General features: G+C 37.2%; 1 long non-coding RNA gene across 1 annotated transcript in view; it reads right to left on the reverse strand.

Annotated features, from left to right (window-relative positions):
- The window catches only part of LOC137856135 (uncharacterized), a 76,967-nt gene extending 53,968 nt beyond the window's left edge, over positions 1 to 22,999 (reverse strand). The window contains exons 1-2 of the long non-coding RNA XR_011096217.1: positions 22,532 to 22,999; positions 19,490 to 19,571 (exon numbers count right to left, since the gene is read on the reverse strand). This is a non-coding gene — a long non-coding RNA (uncharacterized lncRNA). The remainder of the gene's footprint in view (positions 1 to 19,489; positions 19,572 to 22,531) is intronic.
- Between the last annotated feature and the right edge of the window lie 19 nt (positions 23,000 to 23,018).

The following is a 23,018-nucleotide window of genomic DNA, read 5'->3' on the forward strand; positions in this document are numbered from 1 at the left end:
ATACATAATGCAAGGAGATAAGAGTGTTGAAGGCAGAGTAAAAATGTTATTTTCAGCAGAAATTGGACAGCTTGGGAAGGGCAAGAATGACAATAGGCTGAAGAGGAATGTTTGGCTTATTTATTATTTCACAACATTACTCAGGTCGGGACAGACTGAGTAGGTTGTACTGAAGCTTAGAGAGAAACTACACGGAGCTAGGAAAAGTTTAACAGGAACAAAAGAGAGAGGGCACGTAGGAGAGCAAAGGTCTGAAGCAGTGCTGAATAGCACACTATCACACGGGCATACTTACACCTCACAGTGCTTGTATATCAGAAACAGATAAGTTGTACCAATACTGATATTCACACATCAGTTTATTACCAAAACTTCTCACTTACTTGTTTAAAGCAAGTTCATGTCTGACTGCCCTTCTTGCTAAGGACACACTCGAATATTAACTCAGTAATTCTGACAGCTCCAAAACCAGGACAATATTCTGGTCTTCACTGGTTACTGAAACACCTTCTGATTTAGATTCAAAATTACAGTATTGATATCTACAGTGTTTAACATGGATTTCCATTTTTGACAGTGCATTTGACGGAACAATACTTGTACCAGTTCTGTTTTGGGAGCTGTGCCAGGCAATGGTTGCCACTGTTTCAGACAACATAAACATGTAGAAAGTAGATATTTATAGGACTAATGGTACAGCTAGAAGAATTAGTTGAGTTTTTGGTAACTCAAGCTTTTCTACAGAAATAAAAGATTTCAAAGCTAAAGGCAAGTTGAGAAGAATCACTCAAGAGTCTAGATGTGTATCAGTACGTATCTGAATGGAAATAGAGCTGGTATCTTTAACAGGAAGAAGTAGTAGAGGGGAGGGAAAAGAAGGGAAGAGAAGGAGAGGGAGGGAAAGTTGATAAGAAAGGTATTTCCTAAGGAAGGGACTCAGAAACAGGTAATTTATATGAATATGGGGAGTAAAGAGAGATTAGAATATTTCACTAAGCCAGGATCCTCACTGGGGCTTTTTGATGATGAGGGTACAGGCTGCACAGACAGACTTGCAGGTTGTGGAGTCTTTCGCCTTAGGGATGTTCAAAAGCTACATGTGTCCATGTAGTGAACTGACTCAAAAAAATATAAGATAGATACACACCGGCCCTGCCCTTCATTCCTTCACGTTTTTTCATGAAACATCCCTGAGCAAACAGGTAGGATGAGACCTGCAGATTACTGCAGACAAGTTCTGCATCTGGCCCAAGAAGTGAGGCTAGATGTAACTTTTAGAATGTAAAGTGTTGTTGTATGGGTATGAAACTACAGAGCTTATTCCTCTACATCTGCGTGTTAGCATGGAACAGTGCCACATTGCCATTTACCTACATATTTCATCCAGCTTGGGCTGTTCATAGGAAAAGATGCTAAAAAGCATCTTTTCCCTTATTGAGGAAAAAAGCAAATGCACAGAAGCAAATGCAAATGAATTGCACTGTATTTGCACATCTATCTGTTGTTATTGTTCTGTCTAATATCACCATCTCCAGATTCACCTCTTTCTACTGGCAGTAAATTTAGGATCCTGATATAATAAAACTTTCATACAATACTAACATAATTTAATGGAAAGCTGTTTTTTTGTTGTTGTTTTGTTTTTGTTTTTTGATTAAGGTTTTGGCAAAAAGCCTTGATGGTTATATAAATAGTTAAAACTTTTTTTGCCTTTTCTGAACCTCACTAACAAATAAAAAGAGTTGACAATACTGAGCACTCTTCAGCAACACGACTTTCTGTTTATGCTTTGTATTTGTATTTATTACTGAATTGAAGAAACACCTAATAAGCTCCTGCTCAGTAATACCAGCCTACGTAATGGGATTGTTCAAGTCCACCAACAATTTCTTAGGTTTGTGTCCTTTGCATTAGCAGACTAATGGACTTCATCGTCAACCTGTGTGTCCTATGAATACTTGTCTTCTGTATACTAGAAATCCAATGACGCTGGATTTATTCATCATTGAAATCAAATGAAGTTGGATTTTATTCAGCAATTTCTCCCAATGCACTAATAAATTTCCTGCTTTACAGGACAGCTGTGTGGGGCATATGAAAAGCTGAAATTAAAAACAAACAAACAAAAACTTATATTTCATTACAAAATAGAATATTAATAAATATTAAAATATAGTAATAATAATAATAATGATAATGAATTCTGAGATTATAGTGATTTATTTATTTTTCTTTCAGCCCCTGAATGGTGACCACAGAAGTGTGGAAGTCATTCTGGGGATATGGCCAAATTGTCCTGTTAATATGATGTACGTAGGTATAAATTCTGCACTACATATTGTGTATGTTCATCTAATGTTTCTGTCCCTCATTTTTCAGCATTCCCAACATCTTTTCATTTGTTTGCATGCTGCAAGGTGAAAAAAATGAGCTTCTTGTGTTACAGAAGACCACTACTAGACTCCAACTTCTTTTTATGTCCATGTATTCCAGAACACATGAACATGGCTTATACTAAAATGCCAGTTCTACTTACATTCTTCCTTTCAGGTAAATTACAAACCATACACTTAGACGAAGATGTTAAGAGGCATCTGAGCCACCATTTCAAGATGCCAATACACTCAAGAGGACATAACAGTATCATTCAACTCACAGCTCACTGAAGCTCTAAGGTGGCCCAAATTCCTTTTTTCTTTTCTGAGTTTGTCAAAAGCCACGTTGCAGTTCACAGAGACTATCACTCCTCACTCAGAGCTACCAGAAATTTCCTTAGAACAAAAACAAAACCAACAAAAAAACTGAACATCTTGGAGAATATTATATTACATGCAGGCCAGACACATAGACTGAGAGGTCTACAAGACAAGCCAGCATATGCTGGTGACAACAGACCTAAAAACTTTAACTTTTAATGTTAAATGTGCCTGATTGATAGGAATTTTCTGGTGTATTGTTGTCTATGGGCTTGGGTTTTTTTGTTTGTTGTTGTTGTTGCTGCACTTCATTTGTTGCATTCAAAACATTAAAACCTAGGAACACTAGTGGTTGTTTTTGTTTTTTAATATTGGCCCTGCAGTCTCTATGGTCACAAAGTTCCCTAACAGGGGAACATAGAAGCTATTTAACAACAACAAGTGGGCTACATCATAGAATCACAGAATATCCTCAGCTGGAAGGGACCCCCAAGCATCATGAAGTCCGTCTCCTGGCTCCCCACAGGACCACCCAAATACCAGGCCACATGTCTGAGAGCACTGTCCAAACAAGGATAGTAGTAAATTGAACAGGAACTGCCCTATATCATTACCCTGTTAGCATGGACTCTGTCACACTTCTGGCCTGTGCTTATATTCCCCAACAATATCCAGGCGTTTTATGGAAAGTGGCAAGAGTCTGAGACTGCAGCCTCGGTGCAGCCGTTCTGGTTTGGATGGTGAACTTGGCAGTGTGAGTGCAGGTTGTTCAGTGCCAAGTTGTTTCCGTGCCAGGTAAACTATCCATGGGACATACAGTTTAATACACGCCTAGCCATGGCAGACAATTTCTACTAACCTTATCACTCAGTTTGCACAGTAGGAGATGGAGTTAGGCACTATTCACTAAAAAGCATTCTCAAAGGAGAAGTTTTATCTAATCACATGTTGTGATGAGGTTATCCTCATCCAGTATGAAACCTGTGAGCTCTGGAAAACAATCTCTTTTATCATGCAGATAGCAGCAGCTATTGCATTGCATGGCTGAAAGGTTCTGCATATCAAGGTCTTTGCTTAGGGAGGGTCAGTGGAGGTTGGAATTTATCAATATGAATTAAACAGACAAGCTGACCACTCATGACCTTCTCATGAAATAAACTTTTAGGAGCTGGCAGGTGTGAAGGTGACTTGACAAAGGCTTTACTTATGTGAGAGAAAAGTTCAAGAGATATCTATCAGAAGACTCTTCAGCTTCCAAGGTGAAACTTAAGCCTTTCTAAGACAAAAATACTTAATTTCCCTTGTATATCTTTTATAAAAATACTGCTGTAGGGTAATACGGATCAGCTTTAGATTTTTCTATTGTCATCTTACTCATTTCATATGAGTAAAACAACTGCTTCCCAGTCAAGATGAAAATTCTTCATAAACTGTCAAACAGACAATTGGTTTTTCACAAGAGCAGTAAGGCTCATCCAACAACTTGCCAGCACAATTTGTTGCTCCAACCTGTAACCGTAGCATAACTGGCTGAATTTAATCCTGTTTCCATACATAAATAAAATACTTGAGAATTTTCAAGCAAATAAAGCATGTTCTTTAAAGTCCCTTGGTCAAATAACAAAAGTATTAGCAACCACAGAAAAAATCCCAGCATTAGTGATATGTTATTTGCAATAAATTGTTCGCTCACTTTTTTGCCACATGAATGCTTAGGATCTAAAGCCTCACTCACAAGCACCTGTTATACTAATATGACCATTTAAGACTCTCATTCTGAATATACACAGCCTTTCAGGCAACACTGAAAGCTTTTACAATGCTTTTGATATCAAACACCTTGTCCATTGTATCTCCTCTCTCCACTGAGTGCCAACTTCGTCATTTGTGGAAATTTTCAATTTCACACAAGAGTGACTTCTTCTCATGCTCTAAGTTATGGTTAGAAATCAGAGTGTTTTATAAGAATAGAATACAGAAATCAAAATGAATTATAGTATTGGACAGCTTGATACTAAGGATTTTGAAAAACATAAAAATGTAGCTAACTCCCTTTGGTCCCCAGCATTACAAATACAAGAATTTGACAAGTAATTTGAGCTGTGCAGCTGCTTTATTAAAACAAATAATTTACCAGTAATGACCGTTGTGATGACTTTTTTACTCACAGGACCATTCAGGACACTCTTGCTACATGTTTAAAATCTGCCACCTACAGATACTCTAACATGGCAGCTAAGAGCTACACCTAACCATATTCCAAATAGCGTAATAGAAATGAAGTATGTATGAAATAATTGTTTGTATTTGTTTTCAGGTATTTTCTATATGAACATTTCTATCTAGGACAGCCTGTATCTGACAGCTTCCTTTTTAAATATACAATGTATGGTGCATTTAAAATACAATTACCAAGAAGGAAAAAAAAAATAAAATAAAATGGAAAACAAAACTGTTTCATTTAACTCAGTTTTACTGCTGGTGCAGACCATAATTTTCAATAGTTGTTCCTAAAATCTACTTTTCAGACCACCTTTAAGGCAATGAGCTGGAAGTCCTCACTAAATACAATTAGAGAAAATTATAATATGAGGCTACCAACACATCTTTTAACTTAATGCAATTACTCCTATGTCAACACTTCTGGTGAATTTCACCTTTCATATTCACATGTAATAAGAAACAACAAATTATTGTGAAGTTTATATTCACTTGATACTTTGATTTGTTTGCATACTGATTAATCCACCAAGAAAAAACTGTCACCAGCATTCTAGGCCTTCTAATACACCATTACTAGATGATATTTTACTTTCCTTTGCTCATCTTGCAACAAAGTGAATGACAATTTTTTTGATATTTTTCATCTCCTTAAAGTATTTCAGTCATTTTAGTCCTGTATAATGGACTTCAGACAGACATTAGGGCTGTTCTTCTTTCATTGGGTCACTGATAAGGATTCCTTGGACTCCTCAACCTTATATGAAAAGATTTGAAACTATTTGACTGGAGAAATATGGATTTTATATCTATCCCTATGATGTCAAGCTTCCACTCCTCTTTTGTACTGACCAACAGACTGATGTGAGTTGTGTGGACTAGGAACAAAAGCATCCAGAACATTTTAGGCATCTCTCCAATCACATAAAATACAGAAGAGATGGAATTGTATGCATTCCAATCTGAGTAACCTGAAGTCCAGGCAATGGTAAAAATGCTCTCACAATTTTTGTCCTATCAGACAGCCATGATCAAGTAAGATTCTTATGCTTAAAGGGTATCAAAAACAGCTAAAACTTAAAATATACAACCAAACACACAGAACTGCTCAGGGAACAGCCACAAATTTACATCCTATTTGAAAAATAGTTTTGGAGAAAGCATTTTGTTTATTGGCATGGACAATGACTACAAGGCTGCTTTATAAAGTTGTTTTTGCCATAATTTTGATTATCTCAGATACTTAGACATCACTTTACAAGAGTTGCTTAGAAAGTTGTTCAGCAGATACTGCAAAAATTTACCAACATCTAGCCCAAACTTTACCACTACATTTCATTTTGATTGATCATGTCTCTTTTTATCAAAATAGCTACCTTACAGTATAGAGAAACAGCAAAGTCAGTAGAAAATATTTCTCTGCTGATAAAGCTGCAGCCACATTAGAAGGGTAACAGTGTTCTTTACAATGACATTCAGGGGGAATGAATCTAAGTGACAGCAGCTGAGAAAAGGCTGAAGGATAGAACACGATCTCTGCAGCTAAAAGTAAGTTTGCCCTGCACTGTGGAGCACCACGCAGAAGTATCCAGCCCAGGTATGATCAAGCAAGCTCTTGAACTAAAAGCAGTGAGGTCACGTCCACATGGCTGAGTGGTAAGGTTTATTCACTTGAAAGCAGAGCCAGTATAACCCAAGCTATACTGCTTTCAGGATATGAACCATGGAGTGATGCCCTATGCATCACAGGATGATGCAGGGTAAAAAGCTGAGCTGGCATTAGCTGTTAGGGAGTTGTTCAGAAAGAGCTAGCAAAACAGACAACTCCTGAGGAGAATGAAGGAGGCAGGGGAGCATGATGGGTGGGGGGGGGGGGGTACCAAAACAAAACAGTAAAATGGAAGACATCAGACAGAGATAGTGATGGTAGATTAGGAAAAGCCCTTATCTATTTAACTGAGGATTCCGTGGTCTGGAAGCCAGGGAAGCTTGAATTCCCCTACCTCTTTTCCTGAGGGCATTTCTAGCTCAAGGTGCTTAAGTAGCTCCTGAAGAAGGACCAGCATGAAGGACGAGATATCTGGGCAGTCAGTCCTGTGTGCCATGGCTGCAGCCACCCATCCTGGTCCTTACAGCTGCCTCTGTGTGATCTCATTTACTTACAGATGAACAGTGCATCTTACGAGTAAACCTAGGAGCTGTACTGCAAGATTCAGCAGTAAAAGCCTATAAATAATATATAGTTTTTTTAATATAAATATACTATATTTATATAAAATATATAAATAAAGGGGCTGCTTAATAAAAACAGGAATTGTGACCTTGTCAAGAGCTCTTGATCCAAATTATTTTTATCATAGAATAAAAATCTCTTCATCTGTCTTTGATAGGGCTTACATAATTGCTATACCACAGCAAATGTGCCCTGATAGTCATGAATGCAGGTGCTCTAATTTGTAATGCACCATTTTAAGGCATTGTAGTTACTTAACAGGATTAATGATACAGAAATCACTGTCTTTGTTTACATTTGTTTTAGAAAATGCCAAACAAACTGTTGGTGCTTTGAGAGCTATAACTCATGCTATTTAAAACAAACTTTCACTGGCAAAACACAGAATCTAGTTTTGTTGCATTTTTCACCCAAAACACATTGAGAAGGTTGAAAATTGACAGGAAAAAACAAACAAACAAACAAACAAACAAACAAACAAAAAAAAAACAAAAAAAAACATACAAGTAATCACTGTCCTTTAAACCTCCTGATATTGTTTTATCATCTGTCTGCAGTTTCTTACACTTCCCTTATAAAAAGATTAGGATTTAGGCAAGGATGATACCTTTTATTAGGTTGATACATATATATGGGAAAAACAGACAGCTTTATGGCATGTTTGAATCAGAAGTCAGACTGAGAATAATTTCCTTTAAACTTATATTAATCATGTCAATGAATTAGACAATCAGAGAATAAAAAAGTTGGAATAGGTATAAAAAAAGGTTATTGGTAACAGGAGAGAATTGAAGATCATTAGTTCTTGTGGGACAGAGACTAAAATCCAAAACAATTAGATGATCATAAAATGTATGGGGAAATTTTAATGTGGTATAAAACCAATATTTCTACTGCATTCCTAATACTGAACATTTTGATTTCTATTGTAGACCTGAAGTAGGGCCGATGTGCCTGAAAACTCATCTGTTTTTCTCAAAGAATGGGTTAATATAATATATATATATATATTTATATATATATATACACGCACATATAACATATATAAAAATAAAGAGAGAAACTCTCCCTCTACATGTTGCCTTAAGACCATACCCAGCCACAATAAGGCTGTACTTACACAGTGGGTTTTAGGGTGGCTCCAGCTTCGGTTCTGTGCAGTGCCTACAGCAAGAGGCCCTGACCCACAGGCATTGTGGTGCCTGTACAGCTAATATCAATCGATTGCTTCTTTCCTGCTTCTTCCTGAGCAAGGATTAACTTCTGATGACTGCGTGACTAGATGGACCACTGCTATGTTAGTAAGCAGGGTTGCTGTGACAACTGGTACCTCTCCTAAAGAGACAATTTCTGAGTTTGCATAGCCAAGGGCTAGCAACTGGGACAAAACCAAAGCCTAATGAAAAGCAAAGTACATGAAATTACATCAAGTAGTAGCCAATCAGCCTTAAGCTGCTATGAGAAAACATTAAATCATCTGTTATTGTTATATAAAGGAGTAGTGCCAATTTACAGCAGGATGTAGAAGAATTGTCAGCACAACTCCTGTGTATAAATGAGGACCACAGCAAATTAACACATTCTCCAGGTGTGAGAGCAATCAAAACTGAAACAGTATTGTAGCAAGCTTATTTTTAAAATATGACTGAAAAAATGAAAACAAATATCTATTTTTAAATAAATATTCATGAAAGATTTATTGACAGATTGAACTTAAACACTTCCAACACTTCCTATTTTTTATTGTTGTTGTTGATTTTTGTCTGTTTGTTTGATTCTAATAAAAGCCTTGCTTCTTTTACATGTTTTGTTAGAATACCCAGTTTAATGTTTTTATTTCTTCCTAACCTTCAATTTACACTGTAATAGCAGATACTTTTTTTTATTTTTTTTTTTAATTTTGAGCTGGGGGTTGAGGGGATGTGCCAGGTAGCTCACCTCTGGCAGTTTGTGGATGATTCAATAAAGAATATTAGAAAGGTCTTTTACTATGTGTCTTGACGGTTAGGTGTTCAGAGGTCAATTTCTGCCAAACAATAATATTAAATCTTTTTTTTTTTTTTTTTTAAATAAGGTGACATGTATTGAATAGAGAAGAGTTGTCCTTGATTAACTGGGCTGCTATCTTCCATATGCGATGCTGGGATCCCCTGGTTTGTCAGACAAAGTTAATTGTAGATGAATAAAGTTTTTATCTAGAGCTAAAGCAAGTGGATGCCCCAGTTCTTCTAGTTCTTCCCCAAAATAGAGAACAAGTGATTTGGATAGACTTTTTCTCCAATGAGGATGACCTAAATTGATCCATCCGGGTAAAAGCAAAATTTGAAAACTATATCCAATTTTGGGAAGAAAAAAAAATCAAAGTATTAGAAATTTAGGCTCCCCTTGATACAAAATCAAAAATAAACAAACAGAAATGTTTCTAAAAAGCTCTTAAATGTTTTTAGAAAATGTAATTGTCTATATATATATTTACCTTAAGGATAACTGTCTATAACTTCTCTGACATTTACAAACATAAACACTGCCAAGACCTGTCAAAATTTACTGTTAAACACAATACAACTTTCTTTATAAGTTATGCTACCAAGCTTTTCCCCCTTATTTCTTTTCTCTGAAACACTGTCTTATTTTTAATTCAAGACAATACAGGTGTCAGCTTGCACTGACTTTGAAAGTGAAGATATTTGGTATGCATGTGATTAATCTATTAAATCTTTTTTACCAAAGGGTAGACAAGAGATTAGAGGAAGACAATATCATTGTTCTTCAGCATTAACAAACCCAATGCAAAAGGAACACTCTTCATCTAGTTTGTAAGACACATAGTCCCATAAAGCCAAGATTTATAAGGCTGTATAAATTCTGTGTCCATGCCAGGGACACAAAAGCATTCTGTCAGCATTGGGGTGTGCATTTGATCGCTTAACAAAAAAGAAAGGAGCAAGAAATTTTCAAAAGATCTCTTTTCATCGCCTAGAAACATGCACAGGATAAACTGAAAGCAGAAGCAAATTCATTCTGTAACCCACATATATCCACGGGGTTAAGGCTAGATAGGGCAAAAATCAAGAAGAAGAAGAAAAAAAAAAAAAAGAAGTCAAATGAGCAATTTTGCTGTGAGAATTTGTCATGAACTGGATCTTAGATGCCCAGTTAATGGGTAAACAGCTATGTCATCTTAGAGAAGTAAGATTCTTTTAAATTTAGAAGCATCAAATAAAACAGGTGTTTATTGTTAAAAATCACAATTCTCCAAAGGTTTCCAAATCTTCCTTCAAAGATGGGGATAGCTGTACAACAATCAGTGAATAAAAGTTTATATGATCTAATTCATCATATGTATCATACAAACCAATATATATCATTTGATTAATTTCTGTTTCTGCTGGCCTTTATATATGAATCATAGCTACAATCAACTAAAAAATATCAAAATACACCTAATAACCCCCCCACCAAATTATTACGAGAATTTAGCTACATCTTGGTCCTTCAAAGCTGCAGTACATCACAGCTGTCAATATGGCATTACATGTGCATATTGAACCTGGGAGAAATTAGTTATAAGAAATGGTAGCTGGGTGTTTTCTTTTAAATTATTTTGTTGGTAAGCAGTATTTTTAAGTCAAAGGAGATTTTAATTTTTTCTGCTCTTCTGTGTCTTCACTGAAAGATGATTTCTAACAAAATCTACAAAAAAGAACCCTTCACTGAAGACAATTCCTTTTTCTTCACAAAAACAACAAACAAAACTCTCAAAAAATTAAAGACAAACAGCACATTTCCAAAGTCATTGCAGTTGAAGATGTTTAATTCTTGAACTGAATTTTGTATGCCTACCATTCTGATAAAGCTGATAGCATTGCTAAACACTGTTCTGACATAACTGAAGGCAAGGTCCCTTCTGTGCGGGGATTGTATTTTCTGTAAGTGGAATCCTGAGCAAACTGGAAACCAGGCCACTTTTTTATCAGCCCCTGTGAGTTGAGATTAATCTTTTCTGTCTTCACACACATAAAATATCCAACCATGTTTAAGAGTGCTAAACACAGGCTGGCTCCACCTGCTTCTTTCAGAGCTAATCGCTTTGTGAGATACTACAAGTGGAAGAACCTTAGGTGAGCCAAATGTAAAGAATGGCTGGTTGATAAGACTGCCTTTCAGGGGCAGCAAAGCAAAGTCAGGATTTCCTGTTTGATAACCAATGAGATAGTGAAACTCTGAATAAACCAACAGCATTTCAACTAAGACTCAAGAAAATACTTTTCCTTTTCCAGGTTTTATACCAGTATTACTTAGGGGCATCTATCACTCACAAGGAGAGGGACCTCATAGGAATGTCCAAATAACTCACATTTTCATTTTTTTTTACAATTTGTTCAACATTAAGTATTGGTCATCAATTTTTCAGAGTAAAATGCAAAGACTTTGAGATCTTCTTCCCTACTTACAATGAAATACATCACAAGATATTTTCCCTATCTCACTGAAGAAAGTAATTCTTTTCTTCTACACATTTCTGCTTACCGTACCACTTCAGTTAGTGGCTACTGCAATGCCATCAATCCATTGTTCCAAATTATACCCAAACTACTAGAGACAATGTGAGGTGAATATAAACTATCCCCCCTGAATTATCAGGCTGGGGAAGGGGAATAAGTGGCTTTTAATTAAACTTGTCATGGTAACAAATATGCCTATTGGCCTAACGTCATCACTTTCCTGGTTCTGTATGCATTACCTCAACCATAAGGATGTGATGCATGCATTTATCTAGATAAGGATAAAACGAGAGTACATCAAATGTATTTATGAACTTCTCACGAGTGGCAATCAAACAGAAAACAACACTTTTCATAGAGGAAATCAGTTGCTGTTGCTGATCCCTTAAACTAAAGAGCAGCAGCTTAGCATACTGGATACAGATGTTTTCAACAGTCTTCCAGCTGGTCACACTAAAACTTTCTGAATACCCACTTAGTTTGGCCCAGCAAAGTGTTCATTGCTTTACCTAATTTTAAGCAAATGGAGCTGATTTTAAGTCTTAGTGGAGCTGATAGATCTGATTATTGGCTAAAGATAGGCATACGTTCAATTGCACTGCTGCATCAGAGCCTACAAGCTGTGAAGAATGCTTAGTAGCTACAATATTCACTGAGACACACAGGAATTGTAAGCCCTCAAAACCTCTTGGTATGTTACGACCTCATTTTAAGTTCTTAATCAGTTGCCAAACATTTGCTTAGCTGTTAGCACACTGTTAGTTAATGTGTAACAAGTGTAACGAACACTGAAAATAATGTATTTCAACCAGCTAGCAGTAAGCTGCTAAATTCTGCTCAAAATCTGTACAACCTGTAGGAAAATTCTACATAAAAGTGTAGTCACATTTCTGCAAGTTTGACACTCTAAGTCACTGAAGCTTATTTTAGAATCTAATAAGCCTCAACCTTCTACTTGGGTTCCTCTTAGATCTTTTATGACGAGCCGAAGTGAAAGAAGTATTTCTGCAGTATAAACATGACTTTAACAAGTCAGTTATACCTGGTGCATACTGAGGAAATTATACAGTATTACCTTTGTTAATAAAGCCATAAAATGAGTTTCTGGCTGTTGAGATTAAAATAGGAAGTCCTAGTAAATGCACACTATTCTTTAAAAACTGTGACAAAGAATGGCATGTTTGGTTGATGCCTTTGAAAGATGACTGCAGTTGATTTCTGTTTGCATTGTAAAACAGATTTGATACATCTAGTGTTGTGTTTAAAGTCATGAAAACCTGATGTTAGTCAGATAATTCATATAGAAACTCTATGAATTATCATATAGGAATGGATCATGGGCTAATTATTCTGCTACATGCTGGTGATGGTCAATAGACAATTCAGAAGAATAAAAGCCATGGTTGGTGATCTTCAAGTACAATGTACTTACATTAACACATGTGTATAAAGCCCTCATATAATTTATTTAACTCTCTAAATACACAGCTTTTCATGTTGTTTAATCAGGATGAAGTTAGTGCCAATTCAATGATGGTCTTAAATCAGTGAGCTCAGGATGGGCTTCTCTGTCACCATGGCAGCACGGCCCTAAGCACAGGTCATAAACGCATCAGAGGACTTGAGCAAATACACAGGAGCATGGCTATTTCATCCTCACAGCTGCAAAGCTGCGGTTACTTGAGCTCACACACCTGAACCTGGTATAGGTAAAGCACTGCAGTGATCACACAGTCTTGTGAAGAGCACCACCGAAGCTCATTGTGTAAATCCATTCTGAACTGTGGTCTCCAGTTGAAAAAGAGCCTTCAGGTTGTCCGGGCTACAATCTGCAGGCTGTTTTCTGTCTGCCAGAACAGCCGGTGGAGCTCATAACCTGTTCTCAGCTGCTCCCAATCTTCAGGCCACAGTATTCTTCCCACATGGTGTGAAAAGCGTACCTCCATGATGGGAAGTCTGTGGGCTCCTCCAGAAAGACCAAGATGCTGCTGGCATAAAACATTTAATCCAGCTGGCATTTCCCATCTTGACTGCTCCTGAGAGTGAAAACAACTAGAAAAAGGCTGCAAGAAAGGCCTGGCCAGTGATGGCCTACAACTCTTCCCACCTCCACTCAAACAGCTGGGACACCAAGAGGCACTTGCCAGTGTCACAGGCAGTGCAGCACAAGCAAATAAAGCCCAGCGCCTCCAAGGCTCCATCTATGAAGTGCAGACTGGCAGCTCCCAACTTCTGCAGTATCAGTGCTGAGAGCTCCCTGGGCTGTCAGCGCTGGAAATCACTGAAATCTTCTGAAGATAAGGAACAAGTCTGTGAATGCAATCTCCATCTAGAACATGAGACAGAAGTGCAAACACTTGGGGTTTCTTTCTTTCACTATAAAAACTATAAAAGGGAAACAAATACTGCAAGTGATTGCAGCCATATTGAACCCAGGGTCAAAATTCTTCAAAAGATGGCTTTGCAAGGATGATGTTGTGTAATAGTACATTCAGTGGATCTTTGCCATGGCAGCCTTGTAGCAGTGCGACAACACAAGGGGGAACAGGGGAGAGGGAAAGTTACTAAGCCCCTGTGAGGCAGCTGGAGAGGCACACAGTGCAGAAATGGCCAAACTACTGATAGCTGCCTCTGCCACTTCCCTGCCCACTCAACTTCCTTGACAGAAACAAGCCTGGATTCCTGCATCCCATTAATCCTGTCTGTTGCAATGGCAGCTCCCTGGAGACTTCTGAAGACAGTTTAACCTAAAACTAAGTAAGGCAAGGGCTAAAGCAGCCCCAGGCAGCTGTGGCAGCCAGAACATTGTGCAGCAACCTTCACGCCCGCTGAACACGGAAGGGCTCTGAGCTAGCCAGAGGAGTCTTACTGCTTTCCCTATTTAATTTGCTCACCGCAGAAAGTAAAACTGTGCTTTACTACCTATCAGCTGTAATATGTGCTTGAGCTATGACGGTCATGTTGGTATTTTTCCTCCCAGCACGTATCATGATGGAAAACTGTTAAGCCAATTTATTATCTTAACTACAAAGGTGCAAATCACATTATATCCTGTAAGCCCACTGCTACCTATCCACTCCTTACCTTAGTGGCTCACTGAAGAGAAAAAAAAAAAAAGGCAAGAAGTACCTTAAATATGCATATATATGCAAAATAGCACCCAAATGTGAAGGCCAGCTTTCAGAGGTGCACTAAAAGTTAAACCTCAGTGGGACATACTTCTACAATTACTTTCCACTTTTTCAGCGTACAGCTCTTCTTAAAAGCACTTAAATAATACATAGCTATTTTCATGAGCATTTCCATCAAGTTTATTTTTTGTGAGAAACTAAGAGTATAAAAAAAAAAAAAAAAAAACAAATACAACTGTCTTACACAACCTCTTACAATTGAGCAACACAACAGTATCAATCGGTCCACTAATCAAAGCTAAAAGAAATCAAAGATTCTTTAGACAAGCTTACATAGTAATGAAATTTGAGGAAGTTGTTAATTATTCCTTGGCCCTGTATACATATATATATTTGTATCAGCTTGAAGGAAAAAAGCTGAAATTGATCAACTAACATATTTGCTAGGATATATTCATCCTGCTACATATTCTTACGTCTCATATCCAATCTGAAATGTAATGCCAATGCTACTACCTAAACTATCAATCAAGTACTGAATATGCATATTACCATCACTGGTCCCAAAATTAGGAAGAACTAGACACACAAGCGCACAGAAGCAATTACCTCCTAAATGAAGAATGATTCAAAAAGAAGCAGATTCTGCAGATCTGATGCATTAGTATCTTCACCCCTGTATCCATACTAACATCACCTTTGTGTTTTTAAAGGATTCAAAGGGCACAGCAAGGAACAAGTTAGAAAGGGAAAGGACATCATCTCCTTTTGTAAAATAGGCTTTAGAGAATAATAGACATTATAAGAAAGAGTTTCTCATGGTCTCTGTTAACAGAGATTTTGATGGCTATTTTGTAGAAAATTGCAGGCTGAAAGTATTTACTAGACTCAAAAGCAAACAAAAACATTGCCAAATTCAACTGAGTTTACTGAGTGCTGTGATGCAATGCACCTCATGAACTGCACTTCCTGACAGTAGCCTAAGTTATGCATATAACCTAACGTAACCTCTTTTCCACGAAGTACATGTTTTGTCTGAGGTTTGGCTTTGTTTGTGTTGTGTTTCTTTTTTTTTTTTTTTTTTCCCTGCTGTTTTGTTTCCTGGATTCATCTATTTCTGAGCGAACACAGTGTTGATTACAGAATTTCAGTGAGCCTGGAATCTCAAGATCTCCTTTGAGTGCTTAATGCAAGAATCCTTGTAGTGAACACTAAGATCAACTCAATTTACTTGCAGCTTTGTTCTGCACCTTTTATTCACAAAGTATTATTATTATTTAATACATACCAATATTGCAGAAGTAAAAACTGTACAAATCATCATCACTTTCCAAAACTTGCAAAATAACCTCCAAAAATATTGCCAGACATGTTGAAACATATCTGCTTCAACTTCTATGGGGTATTCTTACATTGTACCCTGAACCTAATGCCAAGCATTACAAACATTTCTACTACATCATCCCTGCTAATTCAGTCTTAGGTCTTTCCATTGGTAGAGATAACACTCATCCATTAAAAAACTGACTGGACCTTATTTGGTAGAGCTATAGGTGTTGTACAGCCGGTAATCACTTTATGGGATTAGAAGGGGGTGACAGGTTACAATACTCTGTCTTGTAGTAGGCTTTTTCCTTAAAATTTCCCACTTTCGTATCAGTGCAGGGGGAGAAATGGTAGGATTATTAGTGTGCAAGATCCATGGCAAGCACTGATCAAAGAGGTCATCTCGCTGGTGCAACAGTTTAAGTGCAACAGTTTAAGTACTGACAGCTTCTTTGGAGCTGTCTTTTCAGTTGGGCAGACTGTGTCACTACTGTACACTAAATGAATTATACAGTGTATGTAATTAAAAATAAATAAATGCTGGTATAGACAAGTCTCACAAGTAAGCATAAAACTTGCCCCTTGGAAAACCTGTTATTAGAAGTGTACAATGCCTATAACAGCTAAAAAAAAATACCTGAGGCTAATTACCACATAAGTGCTAGTATCCTAATTAAAACCAAGTACTGAAAAACACTGAAATAAACACAGCTTTATAATATGCAACTGGAAAATATTATCATTTCCTACAAAGCAGTCAAGGGACAAACAACATAGGAATTAAATATTTTCCTAAACAAAAGCTTTTGACTTTTTTGCCTTTGTTCTTTTCCATTTGTTGATATTTTTTATTTGGATATAAGCTTGGAATTCCTGCTTCTCAGCTTGCACGAAGGTTGGAAAAGCAGAAAATCATACATACCTTCTCTGCCTTTGCACTTCTTACCAGTTGTGTGAGCAAGAGGAAGGCTAACCTTTCTGACCACAGCAGATAAAGAAACAAATCAGACAGGAAAATTATAAAAAGACCACAGTCTAGCTGGTGATGAAGGGCAAGACAGAGCTGCAATCTTTTTTCCAGGAGGCAAAGTTCAAAGGATTACACTAGAAAGGTCCAAACCCTCGTGGGAAAACTCATGCATAAAGGGCACATTTCCCCACGGCAGTGACTAGGGTTGCAGAGGGTTAATAGGAGATTAACAAAGACAACTATACAGAATAGTAAAACACCACAGCAGACCCCCTTATGGGAAGATGAGCTTTTTCTTCCTGGAGAGCTGCTTTATGTGACACCATATCCCTAATGATAAATTGCAGGCAACACGGAAAAATTCTACTGAAACTGCAAGGTAATTTACTATCCAAAGTCAGAAGTATAAATATGCGAGGAGCTGGAGAGTCATTTGAAAATCTCTCTCAAGCAATTACTCATCTAATCGTCATAAAAATTCACGTTAAAGTATCTGGCTACTGGCTGCCCAGATTCAAAACAGAAGATCAATTATGAAGAAAACTATCTCCAGGAAATTAAATCTTTCTCTCTGAGAAACTTACCGAAATCTGAAGTAAATGGATACATTTTGATAAAAATCATGATTTTCCAATCGCATGTGAACCTCTAAAACTTAAGAGTTCGGGAAAAGAATATATCTACGTTTCTTTTCTGAATTTTTCATAGCAAACATAATCACTAACGTGTATTAAATACTGTAATAAGCGCCTCTCCTTCCTAAATGCATATGTTAGAAGCTGTAGCAGAAAAGTAACCTTGTTCTGCTTATTTACATGATCACTTATGAGAGTTTTCATTATAACATGAAAAATAGCTTTTTAAAGACTTCCCCTGCTGAATCCTGGGGCATGAAGGGTCCAAATAAGTAAGGCAGTTACATATATGAATGTAAAATGGCAAATAAAAATTAATTACAGAAACTTGTGCTGTACAAGCATTGCATTTTTTCTTGAATATCATTAATTTAAGGCAACATAAATGTCTCCTTAAGTTAAAAAAAAAAAGAGATCTGAAATTATGACTCATGCCAGAAAAGAACCTGACTGATCAGTTTCTGCTCAGGGCTGAAACAGAACATGTGGTCACTCTAGGTTGGATCAGAGGCACTGCTTCCTGAAAGTTTGCCTGTTCGCTTTCCTGTTAAATGTAAGTATATATTTCTGAGATGAATCTTAGAATCAAATTTGTTTGCTAAGCCTGGAAAGCAACTGAAAAATAAATGTAACTTCAAGCTCATGTATATACATGTTTTTTAAAGGAAAAAAAAAAAAAAAAAAAAAAAAAAAGGAAACCCACCAATACATCTCCATATGTAATTGATAAAAACATCATTTGTCTGGGAGGGACTTCACGAGTATTCAGGTGCATGGCTGGTATTACTTTCATTGTATTAAATTAAATTGATCCTCGATACACAATAGAAGTGAGGAAGACTGAAATCTACCAGAGGATGTTCTTCTTTTGTATTATTATTCTTTTAATTCTATTCTTTTAATTGTACTGAAGGAAAACCCAGAAGGTCATGGACAAAACAAATTTTCTTTCCAGTTTAAAATTAAAGAAAAGGTACATTCTAAATTATGCATCTCTGCAATTTATGTGGAAAACCTCTCTCAAAAAAGAGAAATTGGTTTAACCTAATCTGAGCCATCCCCCATTTCCTTTCCTTGAGCACATCTGTCTCCAGTGTCGGGTTACGGCCCCAACTGGTAAGCATTCTTTCTGCTTGATGAACAGCTCACACACCATCTCCTTCCGGAGCACTGGCATCCTTCAAGCAGGAAATGCAGCTGAGCACAAAAAGTCAGGGAAACTGTTTTTGTTGTTGTTTTTTCCCCCCAAGAAAAAGCATAAAATGCAAAAGAGAATGAATGAGTTTTAATTTTTGAGTGGGATTTAGTTTCCAAGCACAGGTTAAAGTCATGACAGAAAGTGCATCATATTCTCATGAAATCATAATTCTCAAGCTGATGAGTTTTGTCTAGAAAAAGTAGTCTTCACAATTACAGTCAAGGAAGGAGGCAAACACTATATGTGGCTTCTGATTCTACGCCCTGGTCTGAAAAAAAAAAACATACCAACTATCCTCTATATCAGTGGCTGGCACACAGACCCAATAAAACCATGAGATAATAAACCCAATGACATTCGTGGTGGAAAAAAAAAAAAAAAAAGCATTAGAAATACTTCAACAACATCATTTCAAAATTTATCCCTTTTTTCCCCTCAAACAGCAACTCCTTTTTTTTTTTCTTTTATTTGTTGCATAGCTCATATACTATCTCACAACATAATATAAAGGAACTAAGAAAACTCTAGAATTTAGCCTAATGACATTTGTCACTAGACTTAATAATTGGGATTACCAAGTAGTTTTGAAGTCGGTGTTCTATCCTGATCTTGTCTGGTTAGTGGAATAATTCCTCGGGATCAGCAGGATAGATGAATCTGGGGAATACAAAGGTAGAAAATTTGATTAGAAACTCTTACATTAAATCTTATCTGACAGTTCTAAGTCAAAATAAATAAGAGTTTTCATTTTTATCATCAATCTGCTGAGCATTCTTCATGTCTTTGCGCAGCACTGCAAGCACAATAGAGATTTGCAATGATTGTTGTATTTTTACTGCATCTTTATGATAGAAAGATATGTTATTCCAAGCAGAAAAACTGAGATAGTGAGACTGAAACCAGCATTATCGTATATAACAATTAATTCCTGATAAGCTTTATTTAACATTTTATCCTGATAATACTCAAAAGCTGTTCTCAAAGATTAGCAAGACACCTTATCTTTCACTGGAGTATGTAGTTTTGTGCCAGCCTTAAAAGGAAAGGTAGGATTCAGAAACGGAGTTCAACCAGTCCAATAGGGAATGCTCCCTTAGTCTTTACAAGGGAGTGACCAATTATCTTTTTCTCCTGTTATCATACATCTTTGCCTATCAATTTTCCAGCTCCTGCCCACTATTTCATCTTTCAATGTAACTTTTGTCATATACACCATTTGTCTTCAGAAGGCATCTTTCTGTAAAAAAGTATCTACACTCCATCGCTTTCCATTTCCACCACAAAAATTGACTTCAAAACATATCACTAGCTCTCGCTTCAGTTATCACCAAAAATATTTTTATATTTGACAAGATAACCTGATAATTAGATACTTTAACTTTTCCTTTATTTCTCCCAATCTTATTCTTAGAAATGGTGCATGATATGAAATGATTTTTTCCCCCAAATTAATAAATAGGCTGTAACTGTATGGCAAATGTCATGTAGAACAATGTATATACCCTGTGAAGTGATAAAGTACTGAATATGAGTTACTGAAATGTGTCATACTGTCTTAACTAAAAGACAATGCCCTATGTCCTGCTTCTCATTAACATTTGATGTCCAGGAAAGGAAAAAAATTGATGTCGGAAATCTTGTTGTAACTTTTGAAATAAATTCTGTTAAGTACTGCCGGTGTTTTTCACTTTCTGTAAGCAATCTGACAATTTGACTATTTTGATCCTACCAAAGTGCAGGGAGGGAATACAGTGCCAGCTGGAAAAATAGCAGCAATATAGGTTATCCTATAATATAGGTAATTCTATCCTGATTAAATCATCATCCTTTTCATGTGTTTCTTTCAGATTACAGAAGAGGACAGCTTTGGGCTCAAAGAACTACCTCTTCCAATTCATGAAACACTATATACAGACCTCCAGATTTCCTGTGTATTTTACATTGCCTTTCCTCCTAAACCAATTAAACAAAGCAAAACAAAACAAACAAAACCCATCAACAACAACACAGATACAGAAAACAACAACAAAAACACAGGGCAAAAAAAGGCTGAAATAATACATTAGTACATATTGTCTGGTTGTCCTTTGCCTAATTTCAAGTTGTAGTATGCAATATTAAAGTAAGTACCTGAAGGAAACCAAAAGAACAACTAATTCTAAAGTGAGGCTATAATACATTTTAGAAATTGCTTCAGCGGGTAAGCATCCAAAATTCACTTCTAGCTTACATCAGAATTACAAGGAGCCTGTGATGCACATCCTATAGTGACTTGGACTTTATTATTCAAATAAATCTCTGTAAGCTTTTGCACAGAGTAGCTGCAGAATGAATACATCATACTAAACTAAGGTTAAAAATAAATAAATAAATATTGCACATAAGTATCATATTTTATTCAAATCCTTGTAAATGCTGTCTCCTCAGAATGTCTGTAAACTTTGACAAATACAGGTGTAGAAGAGGCCTAGACAGCCTGAGGGACTGGCAATGGTCTATGCATTCTTTTTACCGTTTTAACTATTTACAGAGTCCCTATCACTTTGAAGTCTTTACTACCTTTCACTTTAAGGTTATGAGTCTGAATTTAATATAGCTCAATGGTGATTGAAAGTCATCATCATTTACAGGGCCGTATGAAAGAGGTGGTCAGCATGTCCTAATTTGTGGTGATGTGTCCCTAACAGCAGCCCTGTGGAGTGAGGTTTAGGATATTGAGGATGCAACTCCGACTGTCACAAACTCGCTGGGTGACCCAAACACACTGCTTCTCCACTGTCTCAGTTCCCTCTCCATCACCTTCGTATTTGAGACACAAACACACTTTAGGACAAATCTGTCACTGGCACCACAGGACCCTGACTTCAGCAAAGAAATCAAGGCATAAATATTAATTAGAAGTTTGGTATAAAAGCCAGAGATTGGACAGACAACATACCAACTTGTATGGATGAACAATGGGCCACACGTGCTGTTTATGACAGACCAATGTGATCAATAAGAAAAGGATCTACCTTGGTACTCTTTTGTCAGATACACCTTCCTCAGCAATCATTTTAAATACAATTTTAAATGATTACAAAAGTTCAAAATAACATCTAGTAACTATTTGCTCTATGTATTAAAGTTACAAGTTGTCTTTTAGTCCATACTCACATACTTTACTTAGACACATCAAGCAACCCTGTAATGACATAAAACTCTGGAAGAGGAGGGAGTAGAATTTGCTATCGAGTTAAACAGACTTTTAAATAAAATGGGAAAACCTGTAATGAGGACAAAATACTGGGGTACATGAATTAAAAAGGAGATATTTCATTCTTTAGAGCTTTAGACCACTTCAGATGATACTTTTCTACTAACAACAGCAGTTCATATGTGCAGAAGCTTACTCTATTTCAGACCACGATCCTGGTCCCCTAAGGCACAAATTCTCATTTGTAACATCACTGGGTGGTGTACGCTCCCAAGAAACCTTCAGGTTGAAAAAAAGAAACAAAATAAAAAAGAACGGGATCGGTCAATTTGTCACTGATGCCAGTAATTCACCAGACTTCAAAGCCATCGCTTCTGTAATACTATTTGTGAGGTTTTGTCCATCCTCTCAAGGTGCGTACCCGCACCGGCATCTTCTCACAGCACCTCTTGTCAGCGCAGGTTGTGAAAGTTGAAGTCAGCTGTCCCTGGCATCTCCTAAAAACATACCGCAAGGTGCAGGTGGGGTTCTGTACACCTTAAGTCCTACCTAAGCTTCCCCCAACGTCGCTTTGTTGTGCCTGTCACACGGCAGCACCACCACCCCCCTCTCCTTTTACCCCACTCTGCGGAAAACAAAAAAACCACCGACCCCCCCAAGCTCACAAATTAATTCCAGAATATTCTGAGCCTTTAGAAACGCTTGCTGGCACAAAAGGCCCCCATTAGCCTTAACTGCGAGCAATTCCACCCCGAATAGGCGCCGCTTCGCAGCTACTTGAGGGCGGCGGGGCTCAGCCCGGCCCTGCCCAGGCCGGGGACGCCCGTCAGGGTCGGGGGGCCCCGGGGGCCGCTTCCTGCCCCCGCCGGGGCTTTCTGCATGTGGGGCCGGCATGGGCAATGCGAAGT

Source organism: Anas acuta, chromosome 4 (assembly GCF_963932015.1).
Source record: "Anas acuta chromosome 4, bAnaAcu1.1, whole genome shotgun sequence".
NCBI classification, from domain to species: Eukaryota; Metazoa; Chordata; class Aves; order Anseriformes; family Anatidae; genus Anas; species Anas acuta.